Source organism: Callionymus lyra, chromosome 19, assembly GCF_982586985.1.
Source record: "Callionymus lyra chromosome 19, fCalLyr1.hap1.1, whole genome shotgun sequence".
Lineage (NCBI taxonomy): Eukaryota > Metazoa > Chordata > Actinopteri > Syngnathiformes > Callionymidae > Callionymus > Callionymus lyra.
In genome coordinates, this window is record NC_141836.1 from 138,883 (window position 1) to 149,192 (window position 10,310).

The following is a 10,310-nucleotide window of genomic DNA, read 5'->3' on the forward strand; positions in this document are numbered from 1 at the left end:
GTCTAAATATATATAATAAAGACAACATTTCTAACTGCAATAAAAAAGAACGTAAAATAATTTTATTAAAACTTTTTTTATATATTTGGGTATAGTTCAACATAAATTTGACATATTTCTATATATAATAAAATATATTATATACATTTCGTACTCAAAGTACTGTTAGCAGTGTGAGATATAATGAACATGTAGAATCATTCATGTCATGATTTTTTATCTCAATGTTTTTGTTGTATTTAATTGAACAGGTTTGTTTGAAATAAAAGGAGGAATATCACAGTGCAAATGTATCCATGACTGAACTATTTTCAATAAACGTACTTGGGGGAAAAAAAAAGAAAGTTTCTTGTTCCTTCATCACCGACGACTGCATCAGCTGGTTCAGCGTCTGCAGTAACTTCTGCAGCACGTTATACATTATTCATGTTTGCGTTTATTTGTGGAATTAAGAAGATAAATGTGACTCACTGAGACCACAAAGTACAAACAGTTTAGTAAATATTTCAGGATTTAATAACTGACCACTTTTATATTCACCTTTGTTTCAATGAACACTAGAGGACATGAGAGCGTCTTCTTTTCGATGCGTCAATTCAATGCTGAAAATTTGACTTCACTTCAACTTCAGTGTCATATGAGTCTTATAACTTAGTTTCTGTGGCAACAGCTCAGCCTTCGTGGTCCAGTGGTTACAGTGATTGATCTTTTTTAAGATCCGTGACCTCTTATGACCTGGGTTCAAGTCCACTTATTTCCTTCACCTTCATGGTCGACCTGTTATCGAAGACCTGACAGGCTGTTCTCTTGTGATCCTGCAGGGGGCGACACAACCTGAACAAGTTTAATTATTTAATATTTCAATGATTGGTCTTCATTTTGATGACATTTCGTTGACTTCTCTGTCTTCTATTATTATTACCAACGGATCTATCAAGAACTTCTAGCTCAGTGAGTTAGTTTGCTGCAATTTTCAGTTCTGCAGGTTGTTGGTTCAAACCCCACCGACAATTTTAACTACTCAAGTCTACATTTAAAGTGTAAAAGTGTTAATTCAGCAGTCGTCATAGTATCTGCTCTGGTTGAGTGGTAAGAGCAGTTGTCATTGCTTCATTGTGAAGACCACATGGTTGTGAGTTCAAATCCCACCAACCTTCCTTCTAATTTTTATCACTTCTGTCCAAACATTCAATATAAATATATCCTAATCAAATGATTATTTGTGGACAGCCGTGGTTCGGTGGTCAGAGCAAAAGTCCCTGCTCAAGTGTGAAGTTGAAGGTTGTGAGTTCAAATCCCACCAACCTTCCTTCTCATTTTTATCACTTCTGTCCAAACATTCAATATAAATATATCCTAATCAAATGATTATTTGTGGACAGCCGTGGTTCGGTGGTCAGAGCAAAAGTCCCTGCTCAAGTGTGAAGTCTAAGGTTGTGAGTTCAAAGCCCACTGTTCCACAAATCCGAGCGGAAACCCAAACAGAGACATAAATGAAAGATGGTGGTCAAAAGAAAGATGGTGGACAAGGACAAAAGAAAGATGGTGGAAAAGGATAACAAATGGTGGACAAGGATCAAAATTGAGAAGTGATTGACAGTCATGTGCAAGAAGCAAAGTAAAAGATTTTTATTTGATGAAAAATTGATATTTTTCTTGTCCAATTTTTGTCCATCATCCACCTTACTCAGCCCCACTCACCCTTGTACCAAGTCACTCCATCTTTTGTCCACTCTAGGACTTCATGCAAATGTCTGAACACATCATATGTTTGGGTTTCCGCTCTGATTTGTGGAACAGTGGGATTTGAACTCACAACCTTGGGGACTTCACACATGAGCAGGGACTTTTGCTCTATCCACTCAACCACCACTGTCCACAATTGATCATTTGATTAGGATATATTTATGTGGATAATTTCAACAGAAGTGATAAAACCAAATGAGAGATTGGTGGGATTTGATCCCACAACCTCAGGGAGTTGACACATGTGCAGGGACTTTTGGTTTAACCACTCAACCACCACTGTCCACAAATAATCATTTGATTAGGATATATTTATGTTTAGCATTTGGACAGAAGTGATAAAATCAAATAACACATTGACGGGATTTGATCCCACAACCTGAGGGAGTTCACACATGTGCAGGGACTTTTGGTTTAACCACTCAACCACCACTGTCCACAAATAATCATTTGATTAGGATATATTTATGTTTAGCATTTGGACAGAAGTGATAAAATCAAATAACACATTGACGGGATTTGATCCCACAACCTGAGGGAGTTCACACATGTGCAGGGACTTTTGGTTTAACCACTCAACCACCACTGTCCACAAATAATCATTTGATTAGGATATATTTATGTTTAGCATTTGGACAGAAGTGATAAAATCAAATAACACATTGATGGGATTTGATCCCACAACCTCAGGGAGTTCACACATCTGCAGGGACTTTTGGTTTAACCACTCAACCACCACTGTCCACAAACGATTAATTGATTGGGATATATTTATGTTTAGCATTTGGACAGAAGTGATAAAATCAAATAACACATTGATGGGATTTGATCCCACAACCTGAGGGAGTTGACACATGTGAAGTGACTTCTGGTTTAACCACTCAACCACCACTGTCCACAAATGATCATTTGATTAGGATATATTTATGTGTAACATTTGGACAGAAGTGACAAAATCAGAGATGTAGTCAGTGGGACTTGAACCCACAACCTACCAGATGGACTACCAGATTCTATCCCAGTGAGCTAATTCACCACACTTACAAATGTCTTAAAGCCCATTTATCTTTCTTAACGTCTCAATTGTCAATGACAATTTCAGTAAAATGTGGGAGTTGAACCTACAGCTGTTCTTCATCTCAACTCTGCAATACAGGTATTGATCCCAATGAGCTATTCAGCCACATATGAGAGTTTTCCATTCTAATATTTATCCAACTAACATAAACAGTGATGAGTATTAAAATGCAAGAGCTGGGATTTGAACCAATGACTCTGCAAGTGTTGAGCTGAGACTCCACCATTAGACCACAGGAGGACATGAGTTTGACAAGAGTTTTGCTCTTAATGAAGAGTAAAGACAAGGATTACTCTGAAAAAGAATCCCAACCATTAGTTTACATGAGGGTGAGTAGAAAAGGTGGGAAGAGTTCACACAGTTGGCTGTTACCTCAATTCAAATAGGAACGATACAGGGATGCTTATTGACAATAAGGTCATATCAAATGACTTTTAAACACATTTTAAAAAGACTTTATAGATAAAGGACAATATATATGAATTAAAACAACTGTAGACAGTGGAGAATTTTAACCTTTTAGAATTGGGTGTTATTGGTCTGTTTTAGAAACGTATTCATTGATTTGTAAATATATTTGGCTCTTTGGTGTGATTTGATACAAGTAAATATGTAGTTTAATGACTTTGCTATGTTGTTTTGACTCGATGTTATCTGAAATTAAATTTAATAAAGTTATTTGAAAAAAAAAAAGAAAAGGGGGAAATTCGAATTTTGGGTGAACTAACAATTAACCAGGAAATTGTGGACCCTGGTCTGGTCTCCTGGATTACGGATTATCTTAATGATTGACCACAGTATGTCAGGCTGAAGGACATCACGTCTGACACTGTGGTGTGCAGTACAGGAGCACCTCAGGGGACAGTACTGGCCCCTCTCCTCTTCACCATCTACACTTCAGACTTCTGCTACAACTCAGAGCTGAGTCTCGTCCAGAAGTATGCTGACGACACTGCCATTGTTGGATGCATCAGGGACAACAGCGAAGACGACTATAGGAGTCTGATATGTGACTTTGTGGACTGGAGTGAGAGGAAGAAGCTCCTCTGCATGTTCTACCAGTCTGTGGTGGCCAGTGTCCTGTTCTATGCTGTGGTGTGTTAGCAGTGTGAGATATAATGAACATGTAGAATCATTCATGTCATGATTTTTTATCTCAATGTTTTTGTTGTATTTAATTGAACAGGTTTGTTTGAAATAAAAGGAGGAATATCACAGTGCAAATGTATCCATGACTGAACTATTTTCAATAAACGTACTTGGGGGAAAAAAAAAGAAAGTTTCTTGTTCCTTCATCACCGACGACTGCATCAGCTGGTTCAGCGTCTGCAGTAACTTCTGCAGCACGTTATACATTATTCATGTTTGCGTTTATTTGTGGAATTAAGAAGATAAATGTGACTCACTGAGACCACAAAGTACAAACAGTTTAGTAAATATTTCAGGATTTAATAACTGACCACTTTTATATTCACCTTTGTTTCAATGAACACTAGAGGACATGAGAGCGTCTTCTTTTCGATGCGTCAATTCAATGCTGAAAATTTGACTTCACTTCAACTTCAGTGTCATATGAGTCTTATAACTTAGTTTCTGTGGCAACAGCTCAGCCTTCGTGGTCCAGTGGTTACAGTGATTGATCTTTTTTAAGATCCGTGACCTCTTATGACCTGGGTTCAAGTCCACTTATTTCCTTCACCTTCATGGTCGACCTGTTATCGAAGACCTGACAGGCTGTTCTCTTGTGATCCTGCAGGGGGCGACACAACCTGAACAAGTTTAATTATTTAATATTTCAATGATTGGTCTTCATTTTGATGACATTTCGTTGACTTCTCTGTCTTCTATTATTATTACCAACGGATCTATCAAGAACTTCTAGCTCAGTGAGTTAGTTTGCTGCAATTTTCAGTTCTGCAGGTTGTTGGTTCAAACCCCACCGACAATTTTAACTACTCAAGTCTACATTTAAAGTGTAAAAGTGTTAATTCAGCAGTCATCATAGTATCTGCTCTGGTTGAGTGGTAAGAGCAGTTGTCATTGCTTCATTGTGAAGACCACATGGTTGTGAGTTCAAATCCCACCAACCTTCCTTCTAATTTTTATCACTTCTGTCCAAACATTCAATATAAATATATCCTAATCAAATGATTATTTGTGGACAGCCGTGGTTCGGTGGTCAGAGCAAAAGTCCCTGCTCAAGTGTGAAGTTGAAGGTTGTGAGTTCAAATCCCACCAACCTTCCTTCTCATTTTTATCACTTCTGTCCAAACATTCAATATAAATATATCCTAATCAAATGATTATTTGTGGACAGCCGTGGTTCGGTGGTCAGAGCAAAAGTCCCTGCTCAAGTGTGAAGTCTAAGGTTGTGAGTTCAAAGCCCACTGTTCCACAAATCCGAGCGGAAACCCAAACAGAGACATAAATGAAAGATGGTGGTCAAAAGAAAGATGGTGGACAAGGACAAAAGAAAGATGGTGGAAAAGGATAACAAATGGTGGACAAGGATCAAAATTGAGAAGTGATTGACAGTCATGTGCAAGAAGCAAAGTAAAAGATTTTTATTTGATGAAAAATTGATATTTTTCTTGTCCAATTTTTGTCCATCATCCACCTTACTCAGCCCCACTCACCCTTGTACCAAGTCACTCCATCTTTTGTCCACTCTAGGACTTCATGCAAATGTCTGAACACATCATATGTTTGGGTTTCCGCTCTGATTTGTGGAACAGTGGGATTTGAACTCACAACCTTGGGGACTTCACACATGAGCAGGGACTTTTGCTCTATCCACTCAACCACCACTGTCCACAATTGATCATTTGATTAGGATATATTTATGTGGATAATTTCAACAGAAGTGATAAAACCAAATGAGAGATTGGTGGGATTTGATCCCACAACCTCAGGGAGTTGACACATGTGCAGGGACTTTTGGTTTAACCACTCAACCACCACTGTCCACAAATAATCATTTGATTAGGATATATTTATGTTTAGCATTTGGACAGAAGTGATAAAATCAAATAACACATTGACGGGATTTGATCCCACAACCTGAGGGAGTTGACACATGTGCAGGGACTTTTGGTTTAACCACTCAACCACCACTGTCCACAAATAATCATTTGATTAGGATATATTTATGTTTAGCATTTGGACAGAAGTGATAAAATCAAATAACACATTGACGGGATTTGATCCCACAACCTGAGGGAGTTGACACATGTGCAGGGACTTTTGGTTTAACCACTCAACCACCACTGTCCACAAATAATCATTTGATTAGGATATATTTATGTTTAGCATTTGGACAGAAGTGATAAAATCAAATAACACATTGAGGGGTATGGTCCCACAACCTCAGGGAGTTGACACATGTGAAGTGACTTCTGGTTTAACCACTCAACCACCACTGTCCACAAATGATCATTTGATTAGGATATATTTATGTGTAACATTTGGACAGAAGTGACAAAATCAGAGATGTAGTCAGTGGGACTTGAACCCACAACCTACCAGATGGACTACCAGATTCTATCCCAGTGAGCTAATTCACCACACTTACAAATGTCTTAAAGCCCATTTATCTTTCTTAACGTCTCAATTGTCAATGACAATTTCAGTAAAATGTGGGAGTTGAACCTACAGCTGTTCTTCATCTCAACTCTGCAATACAGGTATTGATCCCAATGAGCTATTCAGCCACATATGAGAGTTTTCCATTCTAATATTTATCCAACTAACATAAACAGTGATGAGTATTAAAATGCAAGAGCTGGGATTTGAACCAATGACTCTGCAAGTGTTGAGCTGAGACTCCACCATTAGACCACAGGAGGACATGAGTTTGACAAGAGTTTTGCTCTTAATGAAGAGTAAAGACAAGGATTACTCTGAAAAAGAATCCCAACCATTAGTTTACATGAGGGTGAGTAGAAAAGGTGGGAAGAGTTCACACAGTTGGCTGTTACCTCAATTCAAATAGGAACGATACAGGGATGCTTATTGACAATAAGGTCATATCAAATGACTTTTAAACACATTTTAAAAAGACTTTATAGATAAAGGACAATATATATGAATTAAAACAACCGTAGACAGTGGAGAATTTTAACCTTTTAGAATTGGGTGTTATTGGTCTGTTTTAGAAACGTATTCACTGATTTGTGAATATATTTGGCTCTTTGGTGTGATTTGATACAAGTAAATATGTAGTTTAATGACTTTGCTATGTTGTTTTGACTCGATGTTATCTGAAATTAAATTTAATAAAGTTATTTGAAAAAAAAAAAGAAAAGGGGGAAATTCGAATTTTGGGTGAACTAACAATTAACCAGGAAATTGTGGACCCTGGTCTGGTCTCCTGGATTACGGATTATCTTAATGATTGACCACAGTATGTCAGGCTGAAGGACATCACGTCTGACACTGTGGTGTGCAGTACAGGAGCACCTCAGGGGACAGTACTGGCCCCTCTCCTCTTCACCATCTACACTTCAGACTTCTGCTACAACTCAGAGCTGAGTCTCGTCCAGAAGTATGCTGACGACACTGCCATTGTTGGATGCATCAGGGACAACAGCGAAGACGACTATAGGAGTCTGATATGTGACTTTGTGGACTGGAGTGAGAGGAAGAAGCTCCTCTGCATGTTCTACCAGTCTGTGGTGGCCAGTGTCCTGTTCTATGCTGTGGTGTGTTAGCAGTGTGAGATATAATGAACATGTAGAATCATTCATGTCATGATTTTTTATCTCAATGTTTTTGTTGTATTTAATTGAACAGGTTTGTTTGAAATAAAAGGAGGAATATCACAGTGCAAATGTATCCATGACTGAACTATTTTCAATAAACGTACTTGGGGGAAAAAAAAAGAAAGTTTCTTGTTCCTTCATCACCGACGACTGCATCAGCTGGTTCAGCGTCTGCAGTAACTTCTGCAGCACGTTATACATTATTCATGTTTGCGTTTATTTGTGGAATTAAGAAGATAAATGTGACTCACTGAGACCACAAAGTACAAACAGTTTAGTAAATATTTCAGGATTTAATAACTGACCACTTTTATATTCACCTTTGTTTCAATGAACACTAGAGGACATGAGAGCGTCTTCTTTTCGATGCGTCAATTCAATGCTGAAAATTTGACTTCACTTCAACTTCAGTGTCATATGAGTCTTATAACTTAGTTTCTGTGGCAACAGCTCAGCCTTCGTGGTCCAGTGGTTACAGTGATTGATCTTTTTTAAGATCCGTGACCTCTTATGACCTGGGTTCAAGTCCACTTATTTCCTTCACCTTCATGGTCGACCTGTTATCGAAGACCTGACAGGCTGTTCTCTTGTGATCCTGCAGGGGGCGACACAACCTGAACAAGTTTAATTATTTAATATTTCAATGATTGGTCTTCATTTTGATGACATTTCGTTGACTTCTCTGTCTTCTATTATTATTACCAACGGATCTATCAAGAACTTCTAGCTCAGTGAGTTAGTTTGCTGCAATTTTCAGTTCTGCAGGTTGTTGGTTCAAACCCCACCGACAATTTTAACTACTCAAGTCTACATTTAAAGTGTAAAAGTGTTAATTCAGCAGTCGTCATAGTATCTGCTCTGGTTGAGTGGTAAGAGCAGTTGTCATTGCTTCATTGTGAAGACCACATGGTTGTGAGTTCAAATCCCACCAACCTTCCTTCTAATTTTTATCACTTCTGTCCAAACATTCAATATAAATATATCCTAATCAAATGATTATTTGTGGACAGCCGTGGTTCGGTGGTCAGAGCAAAAGTCCCTGCTCAAGTGTGAAGTTGAAGGTTGTGAGTTCAAATCCCACCAACCTTCCTTCTCATTTTTATCACTTCTGTCCAAACATTCAATATAAATATATCCTAATCAAATGATTATTTGTGGACAGCCGTGGTTCGGTGGTCAGAGCAAAAGTCCCTGCTCAAGTGTGAAGTCTAAGGTTGTGAGTTCAAAGCCCACTGTTCCACAAATCCGAGCGGAAACCCAAACAGAGACATAAATGAAAGATGGTGGTCAAAAGAAAGATGGTGGACAAGGACAAAAGAAAGATGGTGGAAAAGGATAACAAATGGTGGACAAGGATCAAAATTGAGAAGTGATTGACAGTCATGTGCAAGAAGCAAAGTAAAAGATTTTTATTTGATGAAAAATTGATATTTTTCTTGTCCAGTTTTTGTCCATCATCCACCTTACTCAGCCCCACTCACCCTTGTACCAAGTCACTCCATCTTTTGTCCACTCTAGGACTTCATGCAAATGTCTGAACACATCATATGTTTGGGTTTCCGCTCTGATTTGTGGAACAGTGGGATTTGAACTCACAACCTTGGGGACTTCACACATGAGCAGGGACTTTTGCTCTATCCACTCAACCACCACTGTCCACAATTGATCATTTGATTAGGATATATTTATGTGGATAATTTCAACAGAAGTGATACAACCAAATGAGAGATTGGTGGGATTTGATCCCACAACCTCAGGGAGTTCACACATGTGCAGGGACTTTTGGTTTAACCACTCAACCACCACTGTCCACAAATAATCATTTGATTAGGATATATTTATGTTTAGCATTTGGACAGAAGTGATAAAATCAAATAACACATTGACGGGATTTGATCCCACAACCTGAGGGAGTTCACACATGTGCAGGGACTTTTGGTTTAACCACTCAACCACCACTGTCCACAAATAATCATTTGATTAGGATATATTTATGTTTAGCATTTGGACAGAAGTGATAAAATCAAATAACACATTGACGGGATTTGATCCCACAACCTGAGGGAGTTCACACATGTGCAGGGACTTTTGGTTTAACCACTCAACCACCACTGTCCACAAATAATCATTTGATTAGGATATATTTATGTTTAGCATTTGGACAGAAGTGATAAAATCAAATAACACATTGATGGGATTTGATCCCACAACCTCAGGGAGTTCACACATGTGCAGGGACTTTTGGTTTAACCACTCAACCACCACTGTCCACAAACGATTAATTGATTGGGATATATTTATGTTTAGCATTTGGACAGAAGTGATAAAATCAAATAACACATTGATGGGATTTGATCCCACAACCTGAGGGAGTTGACACATGTGAAGTGACTTCTGGTTTAACCACTCAACCACCACTGTCCACAAATGATCATTTGATTAGGATATATTTATGTGTAACATTTGGACAGAAGTGACAAAATCAGAGATGTAGTCAGTGGGACTTGAACCCACAACCTACCAGATGGACTACCAGATTCTATCCCAGTGAGCTAATTCACCACACTTACAAATGTCTTAAAGCCCATTTATCTTTCTTAACGTCTCAATTGTCAATGACAATTTCAGTAAAATGTGGGAGTTGAACCTACAGCTGTTCTTCATCTCAACTCTGCAATACAGGTATTGATCCCAATGAGCTATTCAGCCACATATGAGAGTTTTCC